Consider the following 15470-nt stretch of genomic DNA (forward strand, 5'->3'; position numbering starts at 1 on the left):
ATATATATACAGTATATATATATATATATACACACACACACACACGTAGGTGTGTATTTTATGGATTTTTCATGGCTGTGCATTGGTCTACTCTGTCTCTTTGTCACAATGTGTTCACCTTGAAATTACAAGTGAATCCACATTAGACATCTTAATAAGACGTTTGTGAGACACAGTAATCAGAGAGTTGTTTGCACGTATGTGACACTGACAGTCAGGAAAGAGGAAACCGTTGTGTAACTGATTTGATGGTAATGTAGAGGAGGCAGAAAGTGTCTCTGTGGTGAGGATAAACACTAGCCGTCCCCTGCCCATCACTCACATCACTGTCCCCTCAGAGCAGACACGAGCAATCAATATAACTGCAGGGGTCACATGTCAGCACCCTTCCTTCTCCCCTGAGGATTTGAGAAGGTGATAAAGCGCTTCTCAGTATCTCGCGGTTGATTCTGCCTTGTAATACTGCAACTACTTCAAAAATCAAGTGCTGTTTGTTGGGTCTGAGAGCCCTGGGCTATTTTAATAACTCAAAAAATAAATAAATAAATAAAAATTAAAACCCTAAATATTCAAGTGCAGGTTGAAAAATGCACTACTTTTGCTGGGTGTGCATGCAAATATGGATTTGAAGTGTCAATAAGCACCGCCTGCATGAAAACACCACACTAGCAGCAAATACAGTACATGTGAGGTTAAAGCGTGTCTATGAAACAGGCTCATAGGCATCACTGGAGTACTGCTCCAGCTTAATCAATTTACAGCCCATGGCACCGCTGACAGGAATGTATTCATCCTGTCAGAAATACATAAAACAGTATTTATGATGCCAGATGTTTCCAGTATACACCGTTAATCATTCTGTTCTGATGCAGAATCAGTGAGAAGCCTGTGTTCTGTAACATGATAACAAACAGTGTTTTTATACACAATGAAATGTACATTTCTCCTCAATATTGCAAGTGTCAATTAAATTTGAATTAATGAGCTGAAAAAATTAAATCTGTTTACCCTTGAAATGAATGGGAAAGTTAAAGGCATTGTTCACCCAAAAATTATCATAGGTGGTGATATTTGACTTTCTTCCTTCTATACTCTCAGAAAAAAAACTAAACAAACGATGTCACTGGGGCCCCTTTCAAGAGTTACACCTTTGTATTTGTTTCATCCCGAAGGTATTTAGTACATAAATTATATATATTTGTATCTTTTGAAAGGTACCGCCCCAGTGACAGTTTTTGTACCTTTTTTTCTGACAGTGCGTAGACCATAAAAGAAGATATTTTGAGAAATGTGTGTTTTTTCCCCATACAATAGAAGTCAATGGTCACCAAAGTGGTTTAGTTACCAGGATTCTTCAAACTATCTTCTTTTTGTGTTCTACAGAACAAAGTCATACAGCAACATCAGGGTGAGTAAATAGTTTAAAGTATGTATAACTTTCTCCAGGTGTTATAAACCTTTTGCAGAAGAAGGAAGTCTGATTAATTTTAGTGAATCAATTCATTGATGTAAAATAATCTGTCTGCATCCATACTCGCCCAAATTAACCATTGTTTTAAATGGTGCACAACATTCATATCCCTTTTTTTCTAGTGAAATATGTAGATAAAGTCCATTATACCTATTAGATATAGATTTTAACTATTCAAGTTTACTGCTGTGACCTTTAATGAGATCCTCATCGATTTTGTACTAGATAAAATCTGCTCTGACTGTAAAAAATAAATGATATCACTGATGGTTTCATATTTAACAAGATATTGCTTTCTAAAATAGTTTGACTGTGGTTTAACTGCTTTACATTATGAGTAGCACTTTCAAAGTATTACAGTTGTGAAGTAGCTTCCTCATCACTGCTAATAGACTGTGTAAAGCGTCCTCCACAGTGTGCAGCTAAATCAATGTCTCTGTTTAAAAACTGTATCTCCGCATCTCATCTAAAACAGATCTTTAATCAGTTAGGCAATAATATGATGTAAATGATGTGAAGACTATACACTCGATTCATTAATTCAGCTTTGAGCTGCATTAATTCACATCCACACAGTTTAGAAGACCATGACTGATGTAGTCCTTCAAGATGGCAAAATACATTTCGAAACCCTGAAGATTAAAAACTAAAATAAAGTTATGGACTGTTGGCATTGCAAATGAGAAGTCAATGGATGTGAAGATGTCAAGAAATGGAAGATGGCTGTTCAACAGCGCTGAAAATAGCGCTATCACTAAATAGACTCTTTGATCAAAATTCGACGAGGGAGGATATGTTTTGTGCATGTCGCTGCATTTGCTATCTGTCTCTTCAGATGAGTGTATTTGCGGGTCGGGAAGCCGTTTTGTTTGTGGATTTGCCACTAGCGCGACACCCTGCCACATCGCCCTTAGTCACAAAGTGTTAAACAAGTCGCAATCTTGTCAGGCAGTTGAAATCCGGAGCCCAGGAGTCTTAGCCCAGCGTGTCTGCCCGAAGTTCATGAAATATTTAAGAGCTGCTGCCCCTGTGGTGCTCTGTCCGATAACACAGAGTGTACCGAGTCTCGGGATGCTTTTCTGGTAACCCAGAGCTCAAGACAGTCAGATCCAGACACCCTCACTCATTTGCCCCCTTTGCCTTCTCATGTTGAGCGTTTAAACAGATCCTTTAGAGAGCCTTTAGGCCCACACAAAGACAAAGAAGACAGCACTGAGTCTCCCTCTCAATAATACATAAGGCAAGTGTGGAAGAAAGCTGTCTCTAAGAGTGATGTGAGAGAGGGCTGAGAGATGGACAGGAAAGCCCCAGAGAAACTCACTGCCACAGTTGGAGAACCGAAAGACGAAGGCTTCTATACGCCTGGGACAGAGGGACAGGGAGGGAGGAAAGACAGTGGTTGGATGCTGACCCACATCAGGTGTTTTTTTTCAGCTCGCTCATTAATTAACTGGACTGAATTCATTCTGATTGATGAATCTGAATGTAGTGTTTACATGAACGCTAAATAAAGTGATTGGGTTGATGTGCGCGTTTATATGTCACAAGCTTTAAATCAGAATTGATTTTTTTTACATGCACACACTGCACAAATATAGAGTTTCTCACTGTTTGCACATAATAACCACTCTCCTACATGGTTTCTTTATTTGTTTTTAGCAGCAGAATTAATATTTATCCATTTATGGATAAATATACAAATAAACCGGTGTCGTGCTGCTCATATTTATCACGCAGTAAAAATGCCCCTCCCGTGCCCAAAACGGGTTGCCTGTGGATGAGAATCCAAAACAAGAACTGGTGGGAGGTTGTCCTGCTCCACTTCACAGTTGCCTATATATATATATATATATATATATATATATATATATATATATATATATATATACATACACACACACAAACACATATATATATATTTATATATATACATATATATATATACACATATATACATATACACACATAAAGATTTAAAGGAATAATTCACCCCAAAATTAAAATGTACACACCCACGTACATTTAAGATGTAGATGAGTTTGTTTTATCATCAGAACAGATTTGGAGAAATTAGCATTACGTCACTTGCTAATCAATAGATCCTCTACAGTGAATGGGTGCCGTCAGAATGAGAGTCCAAACATCACAATAATCCACATGACTCCAGTCCATCAATTAACATATTGTAAGCTGTGTGTTTGTAATAAAATAAATAAATGTCAGTAGGGTATTTTAATTTTAAACTGACATGTCCTGCCAAAATCTTAGTCTTAGTCTTAAAAATCCATTATAACGCTTGAACTCAGCTGTTTGGAATATAGTGTTAATATACAGTATGTACTGTATATTAACTCATAGTAATGTGATAATATTTATGTATTCATTTATATTTTATATTTTTATTTTACTGATATGTAATGTATATTAATAACAATACTGTATATTATAATACTATTATTTAAAATGTACAAATATTTAAAGACAGGTTGCCATTATGACATCTTACCTCAAGTAGTGTGGCAGCATGTGCTGTTGTTGGGCAACATAGGCCAACTATTGGGTGATTCATTAAATTACCTTTTTCCCCCTGAGAAATAATAATGGATATGTTATATCTTTTTTAAGATCCAAAAGTATTTATCTATATTGAAATTAACTTTTGAAAATAAACTCATTCTGAGAAACATTCACTGGAGTAAAAAGGTCAATTTGTCTGTAAATATATATATAAAAGAAGAGTTGTTCACATTACAGTGCCACAGTGTCAAATCTTGAAGAGCTAAGTATTGCTGTTTTTCCTTTCTCATTTGTTATGTGAATGAACAGAATGTGCAGATTATAGTTTTGACTTTTCAAAAAAATGCTCTTTTAATTCAGTTAATTTCTAATAACATGTGTAATGCTGCAGATCAAGATACCACTTAACTTCAGAAAAAAGACCTTAACAAGTACCTCTCTTTGTCTCTCCCTCCCCTCCCATGTATCTCCAGTACTTTAGTGTGTAAATTACATTTTTGTGCATTTGTTTTCAGTCTTTCCGTTTCACTAATTCATTTTTGTGGCTGGAAACGTTAGGCAAACTTCTCTGTATTCAAATTCCCTTTCATCAAAAGCACACACTCACCATCGTCCTCATTCCCAAATTATTCTTGCAAAGTGCTTAACCGCCAACCCTCCAACTGCTTGCCCTCATTCACCATGACAGGATCAAAGTAGCAGGTAGAATTCTGCACGAGGGAGCTGCCAAAATCAGCAATTTTCCAAAGCCATGGCTCAGGAGAACCAGCGTACGAGTGCTGTCAATGCAAGCAGCCTCATTTTAATTGCACAGAAGAGAGGAAATCAAGTGGGTGTTAGGGAAATAGACTACCTATGTTGGAGATAGTGATATCTTCTTTTCTGCATGCCACTGCCATTTTCACCATTTTTTTTCTGAAGGAGACTGAGTATGGTTTTAATGCTTGACTGGATCCTTGCAGCCAGTTTGAAGGTTCAGATACCAGCCGTAGGAATGACCTTTCCTGACAGACTCTTTCATCACTTTTTTTTTCTTGTAGTCCCCCATTTACCAACTGCAATGGTGAATAATACTCATGTCAGCTTCTCAGTTTTTCTCTGTCTGCTTCCCATTATCCAAGAGATGGAGCTTAATAATGTCTGCAAAAATCAAATGATTAGCAGTGAGGATTATATGGCCCACAGGGACTCTTTAGCACCACATTGTCCACAAATCTTGATTTTTTTTCCTTTCTTTCCCATGCGCTGTTTATACGCAAATAGAAATAGTTCCCGTGGAGATTAGTCTAGTTATGATTCACGCTACTTCACTGTAGCTTAATGCGTGCGACTAATTTTGGACTTCACATCAGGCCCTCAAGAAAGAGAGACCACTTTGTTTACGCCCTGCTGCTATATGAATCACACATCAAAGTGTGGCGTCACATTTTTGAGTTTTTGTGTTTTAACTGCTGGCTTTCAGAGTTATTAAAGTGCTGTAGTCATGGTTACAGTAATAACTTCTGCTAATGTATGAGGTTTATTTCGAGTAGTCACTGTAATTTGTGACCGTCATAAAAAGGTTCATTATGAATGCGTGTGAAGACTTTTCATTTGATGTAAGAAGTGGAAAAGAATACAAAGTAAAATCCACATTTACTACCTGAAATGAAACGGCGATGTTAGATATGATCTTTCACTGGCTTCATTTGAAACATATTCTGTGTAATGAGAGTAATTTATAAATATATAATACCCAGATATTTCATTAAAGCAGCTTGTGGAATCAAGAGGGTTCTTCACAAAGCAAAATGAAGCAGGTGGGTCTGAATCCACAAAAGGTGAGTTAATCAATGCTTGTCTATGGCTTTAGCCCAGAGCTCTGTTCTCAGGTGGTCCTTTATCTGGGCAGCTGAGAGGAAAGGCCTGCATTACAATCACATAACCAATGGTCTTTGATCTAAATTCAGCTTATGTGGTGAGAAAGGTGGTGAGAAGAGTCTGGCTGCAATTACATTAAATAGAGGAACTAGAGTTTTGAGTCATTTTTGCTTTTAGTTAAAGGAAATTTTTCAAAAGAATTCAAACCCACTTACAGAACTCCAGGACCTTAAAGATCTTTAAGATGTCTTGTGATCACTACATACTGTATGATGTCTCACAAAAGCAGACAGTCTGGATCCTAATAACCTCCTAACAACAATCTACCTACATCATTATTCTTTAATAAGAAAGAGGCTCTGAAGCTTGACGTTGATTAAGCTTCTGTGATGGATGTATGGACGATACTTAATGGATCTGTCAGAGGGAAAACCTTCCATCATCTCTCCTGTATTAGACTAGAGCCTTAAATGAAGATAAGTATGGTCGGTGTATTAAGAATATGATCTCAGCGTGAAGAGAAGGCAATTACACTTTGGACTGTTGTCCAATAATTACTTTTTCATAAAAAAAAAAAAAAAAAAAAAACTATTGATATGAACTCCCAGACTATCATTTCTACAAATAAATAAACATATAAATGGAGATAAAGTTTCTTTCACCTACGCTCTCCAAAACAGTGACCTTTGCCCTGACATCTACCTGTTCTAATTTTCCAGTAAAATATTTAGATTGAAATAATGTTTTAAGATGCAAGTTTGTTACAGAAGCAACACTGAAAAATACACAGTAGTGGTGTTTTTAGTGAATCTATCCATCCATCCAAAACAGAATCATCTGTTGTATACTACAAAGTTTTCTGAGGACTCAAAACAGGCCCCCCCCCCCTTTTTTTCCCCAACAAATCTAACTGATGCTCCAAGTGGCAATCATTTGACCCAGAGGTTACTGGAGTGAAACAACAAGAGCAGCGAGAGATTGCTTCTGTGAGAGTGATTTTAAGTATGCACTTAGTAGATGGAGTCTGTTGCTACTTTGTTCTAAAATTTGCTGCATGAACCATTAACTCTGCTTTGTTAAGGTTGACTGGACTAGAACAGTGTAGAGTCCTAATAGCACAGCTCAGACCCTGTCCTAAGCGTACCTAATGTCTTCTGAAAGTGTGTGTTTGTGTGTGTGTGTGTGTGTGTGTGTGAAAACATTCTCTGGCTTTAAATGATTTGTTATGCACTTTATAAAGTAATCAACAAATGTTAATGAAACTGATTATAATATTTAACATTTATGAAATGCCTTGAATAAATGCAGGGGAGTAAAAGACTCCACAGGACGCACACTTTTTTTTTTTTTTTTTTTTTTTTTTCTTGTTTCTCTTATATAGCATGTAATTACATGATAATTAAGAATAGCTGTTTTTTTCTCTTGCTACTCTTAACTAAAACTTTGAAATCTGTTATCTGGCCTTGTTTAGACCTAGGGCACAAAATTGAACCTGCTTACTAGAGAGGAATATTTACACTATTTTGTCACTTTACTATACAGTATATAAAAAATGGCACCAAGTGGATTTCACTTTACTTTAGTACTTGGTTAAAATGGTGTACAGCACTCCTTGGGCATTTTGTCCCTGAACCGTAACACCCTCCTGTTGGTGGGTCAGCAGTGGTGGCCAAATCACTGCACATCTTCTCCTCCTGGATTCCAGCTTTGCTCCTCTCTCCCATTCCATAACCAACAAGAGGCTCTTTCTGCTCTCTCTCCCCCATCCTGCAGACTGCTACCTTCCTCTCCTTTCCTGTTAGTCCAAATGCTCGACTGGGAACACCCTTTCACCCTTTCACTTGGTGACTTCCTTCTTCCCACGACACTGTAAGTTCGATCAAGATGATGATCTTTGCCTTGTCAGACAACATAACCACAACTGGCCTACTGGCCTACTTTGGGGAACTGCAGTTATTCTCTCAGATCTACTCTCATCTCCCATGCCTGGGCCTTTTGTAATAGGTTGTTGCTGAAGGTGGTGGCTTTTCACTTTCTCTCACTAACATAATCATTGATGTTGGTTTCTGATAATAAATAAAAAGTGAGATGTAAAAGTGAGAGTAAAGACAATTATAACAATACAGACGATTTATATTTCAAATGAATGCTGTTCTTTCAAACTTTTCAGTAATCAAAAAAATTCTGAAAAAAGTTTTTGTTGTTGTTTTGATCAAATAAATGCAGCCTCAGAAGTGTAACAGATGCTAAATTACTGCAAGTAGAAAGGGCTGTGCTGTGGATGAAGAATTTTTTTTTTTAAATTGCACAATTTCTTCCTGAGCACTTCCTCCACCGATCTGAGGGAAAGAAGCTGTTGCAGTGTTGAACTGCCCTGTGCCAATTTGTCAATAGCCGCAACACAACAAAATCGTTTTGGACAAATACCTCTCAATTCAAGGTCAAAAAGTGACTTTGACACTGCAGCATAAAAATAAAATAAAAGAATAACGCTCATTGTATACCAAAATAAATGTTTCCCTTTTCTTGTACCTTGCTCATCAAATGCAGCAGGTGTGGATACCATTTTAATGGTGCTATTTCACCTACTTCACCTCCTAAAAAAATCAAAAGGATGCATGTTTGATATGTTGAATTTACTGTAATGTAATGTAAATGTTATTCTACACTCTAAAAAAGAACGTTTTTTTTATTGGTATCTATAACTATCTGTTGGTTCCATAAAGAACCAATGGGACAAAAAGTACACAAAAGGTGTTTTTATTTAGATTATTAAAATGTTCCTTATATTAAAAAAAGGTTATTTTTAGAACTGTTCAATGACAAGTTTTTGGGGAACCCAAATTTATTATTATTATTATTATTTAATGGTGTTGCTATTAAATCTCCCTTTTGGAACCTTTATTTTGAAGACTTTATAAACAGGAAAGACAAGAAACTGGCAGTGAAAACAGAAGGAGAGAAAAAGCCAGAACTAAGTCACACTCAATTCATTTATGCTTGTCTTTTTTAAACTGTGCAAGACAGAAGTGGAACGCTGTTGATCTAATGCAGGTAACCTTTAAAACCCCTCATTACGGATAATCCCTCACTAGGATCACTGACCTTTTCCTCTCCCTCTCACTCTCCTGGGGGACCTATGGACCATCTGATGAAAGCAATGAGAAGCCTAGAATGACTGGAGACTATAAAAAAGGACCCCAAAAGCTTCATGAATATTCCTCACAGCCGTCCTTCCCGTCTTAGAGTAGATTGCAGGATGAGATACCTCAGCAAAGTGGTTATCAGAGAGCATAATGCCTTACTCGCTTTAGAGAGATAATGACCAGCGTTTATATGGCTACAGCATGTCAAAATTATTCGCAAGCTACTGCTACACGCACCATTTACTGTAATCCATTCACTGTATCTAGGTAATGGATGAAAGACAATTTTTCATGTTGAAATTTGGTTTCCATGTCAGTCAAGAAGCCATTTCTGAAACACCATATAGTGGTGGACACTTAAGACACAGTAAAAGCAGGTTCATTTCTTTGTTTTATATAACAAAATCTCAAAGCAAGTGTAATTTATTTTAAAGAAAGGGCATAAATGCATTTTTTTCAATCAAAACACTATAAATGTGCCCCAATACTATATTTCTCTCATCACAATTTCTGCTGGTTGATCGTTTGATGCCCATTTTAACCATCACATGGCAAGACCAACAAAATGCACTGTTTGTTGCCATTAAAGCTCTTCATGTTGGAGTGATTGTAGAGCATGCCAGGGACATGCTGGGATTTGTATCAGTTGTTACAGTGAACAGATGAAGGTTCTGGTGGCCAGTTTTAATCAGTGTAGGATTTGATGCTTGGCTCTGACATCAAGATAAAGGCCTCTCCCTTTTGAGAGTGTCTCCATGGGAACAATCTGATGGAAAGCACACGTCCAGGACCCAGCCTTCATGCCTCATTTGATCTTGTAACCATCTGTACTAAGTATGGGTCTCATATTTAGCCCAAAATTTTCATTGTCCTCAGTTGACTTCTATAAGAAGGCTCCTTGGGCTAAATCCTGGTCTTGTCAGGAGGAGCTGTCCCTGTTTGCAATTTGTATGTCATATTGAAAAAGCTTTTTCTTTTCACCACGTGCATTATGATATCTTTAGAGATGATTAAAATGTATATTTTTATTCATCAAGGAAGCATTACATTAATCAGAAAGGACAGTTAAGACTTTTATATTGCTACAAAAATATTTCCATTTAGATTAAACGCTGTTTTTTTTCTCAAAATGTATATTCTTCAAAGAATTTCTTAAAAATGTATCATGGTTTCCACAAAAATATTAAGCAGTACAACTGTTTTCAACATTGATAATAATAAGAAATGTTTCTTAAGCAGCAAATCAGCAAATTACAATGATTTCTGAAGGATCGTGTGACACTGAAGACTGGAGTAATGATGCTGAATATTTAGCTTCGGATCACAGGAATAAATTAAATTTTAAATATATATTATTTTTATTTATTTATTTAGTCATGTAGCAGACCCTTTTATCCAAAGTGACTTACAAATGAGGACAATAAAAGCAGTCAAAACTAACAAAAGAGCAACAATATATAAGTGCAAATGACAAGTCTCGGTTAGCCTAACACAGTACACGTAGTAAGGTGTATATATATATATATAAATCTATATATATTTCTATACACATACACACATATACACATATATATACATATACACATATATTCATATACACACATACATACATACATACAGTACATACATACATACATACAAACAAACACACACATACATCCATATATACATACACACGTACATACACACATATATACACATATATATATATACAAACCCAATTCCAAAAAAGTTGGGACACTGTACAAATTGTGAAAAAAGGATTGGAATAATTTACAAATCTCATAAACTTATATTTTATTCACAATAGAATATAGATAACATATCAAATGTTGAAAGTGAGACATTTTGAAATGTCATGCCAAATATTGGCTCATTTTGGATTTCATGAGAGCTACACATTCCAAAAAAGTTGGGACAGGTAGCAATAAGAGGCCGGAAAAGTTAAATGTACATATAAGGAACAGCTGGAGGACCAATTGGCAACTTATTAGGTCAATTGGCAACATGATTGGGTATAAAAAGAGCCTCTCAGAGTGGCAGTGTCTCTCAGAAGTCAAGATGGGCAGAGGATCACCAATTCCCCCAATGCTGCGGCGAAAAATAGTGGAGCAATATCAGAAAGGAGTTTCTCAGAGAAAAATTGCAAAGAGTTTGAAGTTATCATCATCTACAGTGCATAATATCATCCAAAGATTCAGAGAATCTGGAACAATCTCTGTGCGTAAGGGTCAAGGCCGGAAAACCATACTGGATGCCCGTGATCTTCGGGCCCTTAGACGGCACTGCATCACATACAGGAATGCTACTGTAATGGAAATCACAACATGGGCTCAGGAATACTTCCAGAAAACATTGTCGGTGAACACAATCCACCGTGCCATTCGCCGTTGCCGGCTAAAACTCTATAGGTCAAAAAAGAAGCCATATCTAAACATGATCCAGAAGCGCAGGCGTTTTCTCTGGGCCAAGGCTCATTTAAAATGGACTGTGGCAAAGTGGAAAACTGTTCTGTGGTCAGACGAATCAAAATTTGAAGTTCTTTTTGGAAAACTGGGACGCCATGTCATCCGGACTAAAGAGGACAAGGACAACCCAAGTTGTTATCAGCGCTCAGTTCAGAAGCCTGCATCTCTGATGGTATGGGGTTGCATGAGTGCGTGTGGCATGGGCAGCTTACACATCTGGAAAGGCACCATCAATGCTGAAAGGTATATCCAAGTTCTAGAACAACATATGCTCCCATCCAGACGTCGTCTCTTTCAGGGAAGACCTTGCATTTTCCAACATGACAATGCCAGACCACATACTGCATCAATTACAACATCATGGCTGCGTAGAAGGATCCGGGTACTGAAATGGCCAGCCTGCAGTCCAGATCTTTCACCCGTAGAAAACATTTGGCGCATCATAAAGAGGAAAATGCGACAAAGAAGACCTAAGACATTTGAGCAACTAGAAGCCTGTATTAGACAAGAATGGGACAACATTCCTATTCTTAAACTTGAGCAACTTGTCTCCTCAGTCCCCAGATGTTTGCAGACTGTTATAAAAAGAAGAGGGGATGCCACACAGTGGTAAACATGGCCTTGTCCCAACTTTTTTGAGATGTGTTGATGCCATGAAATTTAAAATCAACTTATTTTTCCCTTAAAATTATACATTTTCTCAGTTTAAACATTTGATATGTCATCTATGTTGTATTCTGAATAAAATATTGAAATTTGAAACTTCCACATCATTGCATTCTGTTTTTATTCACAATTTGTTCAGTGTCCCAACTTTTTTGGAATCGGGTTTGTATATATATACATACACACATATATATATATATATATATATATACACACACACATATATTATACTATAATAACTTACTGTAACTGTATTAATATTTCATAATGTTTGCTTTTTTACTGTATTTTTGAGGCAATAATAAATAAGCCTTAGATTTTTTTTTTTTATATATATAAATCTGAATATAAAACCAAACTTTTTAACAGAACATCACAGCAAGTGTCATGGCAGACACCCAAATCCACTATAATTTTATAAATAATACTGTTTTTGTTGTGCGGTTTGTTAATAAAGATAACGTCTATTTGAAAATTTCCTTTAACTTCCTTCCCAACTTGGCCAGATCTTCTGGAATTTGCCGCTGGCTCTGATGTCTCTATAGTGGTTAAAATAAGATATAATTTGTTTTTGGTTAAATCTAATGGGCAGTGTTTGGTCTCATTAATCTTTTATTCTTTATATGGCTTATATTACACTGCTGATTGTGTGATATTGCTTGTGTGTGTGTATGTGTTTATTTGTGTGTATACACACACAAATATGAGCAATATCACACGAGCAGCAGTGAGATATGGCTGTATATCGGCAAGTACAAAAAAGTACAAGGGCAGCGCTCTGATATACAGTACAGCATTAAAGGGTTAGTTCACCCAAAAATGAAAATTCTGTCATTAATTACTCACCCTCGTGTTGTTCCAAACCTGTAAGTCCTTCATTCATCTTCGGAACACAATATTATATTGATAGATATTTTTGATGAAATCTGAGGGCTTTCTGACCCTCCCATAGACAGCAAGGTAACTACCACGTTCAAGGTCCAGAAAAGTACCAAGATGATCGACAAAGTAGTCCATGTGACATCAGTAGTTCAACTGTAAAGTTATGAAGCTACGAGAATACTTTTTTTGCGCAAAGGAAACAAAAATAACGACTTTATTCCACATTTTCGTCTCTACTGCGTCACTTGTGGACGCGCATTCACGACAGTATCATGACGCGAGAGTGTGGCGGCGCCGGCACTGACCCAGATCCGGCGTGATGACGGGTCAGCGCTGGCGCCGCCACACGCTCGCGTCATGATACTGTCGTGAAGATGAACGAAGGTTTCGTTGGTTTCGTGTTTCGAACAACACGAGGGTGAGTAATTAATGACAGAATTTTCATTTTTGGGTGAAGAAACCCTTTAATGTTACTTACACAAATTATAACCTGATGAGAAGTGTTTGCTCTAAAACAAAAGTTTCAAAGCAGCTTCACAGTATTAAACAGGACAGTGACAAAATCAATGATGCAAATGATAACACTTTAGTATAGGGAGTGGGACCATTAACTACTGTAGTTGCTTATTAGCATGCCTATAATTAACATATTGGCTATTTATTAGTACTTATAAAGCACATATTCTGCATGACCATATTCTACATCCTGAGCAGTACACACACACACACACACACGCACACACACACAGGTTTGTTTTTATGGTTAATGGGGACTCTCCATAGGCGTAATGGTTTTTATACTGTACAAACCGTATTTTCTATTGCCCTACACCAACCCTACCCCTAAACCTACCCCTCACAGGAAACATTCTGCATTTTTAGGCCTTTTGATTTATAAGCCTTTTGAATTATGGGGACACTGAAAATGTCCTCATAAATCACCTTCTCGTTGTAATACCTATGTCATACCCATGTTATTATACAAATTTGTGTCCTCATAAACCACATAAACATGCACACACACTCACACACACACACACACACACACACACACACACACACACACACACACACACACACACACACACACACACACTTTTAAAAATAAAAGTTGAAACCCTAATATGGTTGTGATTTACAGTATACTGCATATACATGCAAACAAAAGAAATTATAAATGTGTATATTGTTTTAGCCTACTTTAAATCCGGGTTATCTTACATCTCCAGTCACAGCTTTTACTCTTCTACAATAGGATCCTGAAGCACTTCAAACCAAGATTGTCAAAAATATATGCTTCTGCCAAATGAGCGGCTGATGCTCACAGGCTTCTTAGCAAAATGCAAATTGAAAATCTGTTCCAGTCAATTCAAGTACTGCTAGAATAATGTGAGCTCATCTTTTATTCATGGCTATGTTTTTTTCTTGGGCTGCTGCATGAGGGTGAGTGTCTTAACATTAACACAGATGTCCGTTAATCCCATCAGCGTGGAGGCTGGATGGGTCCCTTAGGGAAACAACTGGAAAACATTTCACCTGCTGCCTTCCTCCCTAGTCTCTCTGTGCTTTTGATCTCACTCGTTCCTTTTGTACCTCCCATGTCATCGCTCTTTCCTCTCCATCAGTCCTGGTTCAATCTTGACACAGCTCTGCATGATAGAAACATGGGAGTCGTTGTGAATCTTCACCCTGGGGATTAGAACCGGTTGTATTGTTTCAGCTGCCACCGTGTACTCTGGACTTGATTGCATGCTTGGTATAAATATTTTATTTGAAGAAGCCATTTGTGCTCTTGTTGAGCTATTCCTCAACATGATGTTAGGTGCATTTTGAGCAGGAAATGAAATGAAATACTAGGAGCAGACCTGACAAGATAGAATTTGTCTACATTACCATATCCAACTGCATATTATTCTGATGTCCTTTGTTTCTGATATATATTCTTCTTCTGTGGTGTTTCTTTTTACTACTGTGAATAATTCTGAGCTCAACTGCTCTAAGGCTTAGTGCAATTTAAAATATGGATGTTCAACTTTTCAAATGAATCTTTTAAATTAGTTATTTTCTGTGGTTTGGTTGAACCAATTTACATAGAGTGTAGAGTTCAATTGACATCGTATTGCAGTGTCTACTGAGAGATTGAATTATGTTCTGTCATAACAAACTCAAACCTATTAACCTCATTGTTGAGCTGAGAATATGTAAGGTCACTATTAATAAAACAGCAGCAAGCAAATAAAAGATTGTACTACTTAGATTTTTCCAATTTTAGAGCAAGTCAAGTTATACTTAATTTAAAAAAAATACGGTATACAATAGAGATTGTTTTGAAGCAGCTTCACAGTATTAAACAGGAAAGTAACAAAATCAATGATGCAAATGGTAACACTTTAGTGTAGGGACCAGTTCTCACTATTAACTAGTTGCTTATTAGCATGCCTATTGTAAACATATTGGCTG

At 36.9% G+C, this 15470-nt stretch overlaps 1 protein-coding gene and 1 long non-coding RNA gene across 2 annotated transcripts in view; both read left to right on the forward strand.

Moving 5' to 3' along the window:
• The window catches only part of LOC107601227 (acid-sensing ion channel 2-like), a 376228-nt gene that overhangs the window by 244129 nt on the left and 116629 nt on the right, over positions 1-15470 (forward strand). The window lies entirely within an intron of this gene.
• Positions 1-15470, forward strand: part of LOC107601307 (uncharacterized) — a 108041-nt gene that overhangs the window by 91812 nt on the left and 759 nt on the right. The window lies entirely within an intron of this gene.

The sequence above is a fragment of the Sinocyclocheilus grahami genome, unplaced genomic scaffold, assembly GCF_001515645.1.
Source record: "Sinocyclocheilus grahami isolate Dianchi unplaced genomic scaffold, SAMN03320097.WGS_v1.1 scaffold302.1, whole genome shotgun sequence".
Classification (NCBI taxonomy): Eukaryota; Metazoa; Chordata; class Actinopteri; order Cypriniformes; family Cyprinidae; genus Sinocyclocheilus; species Sinocyclocheilus grahami.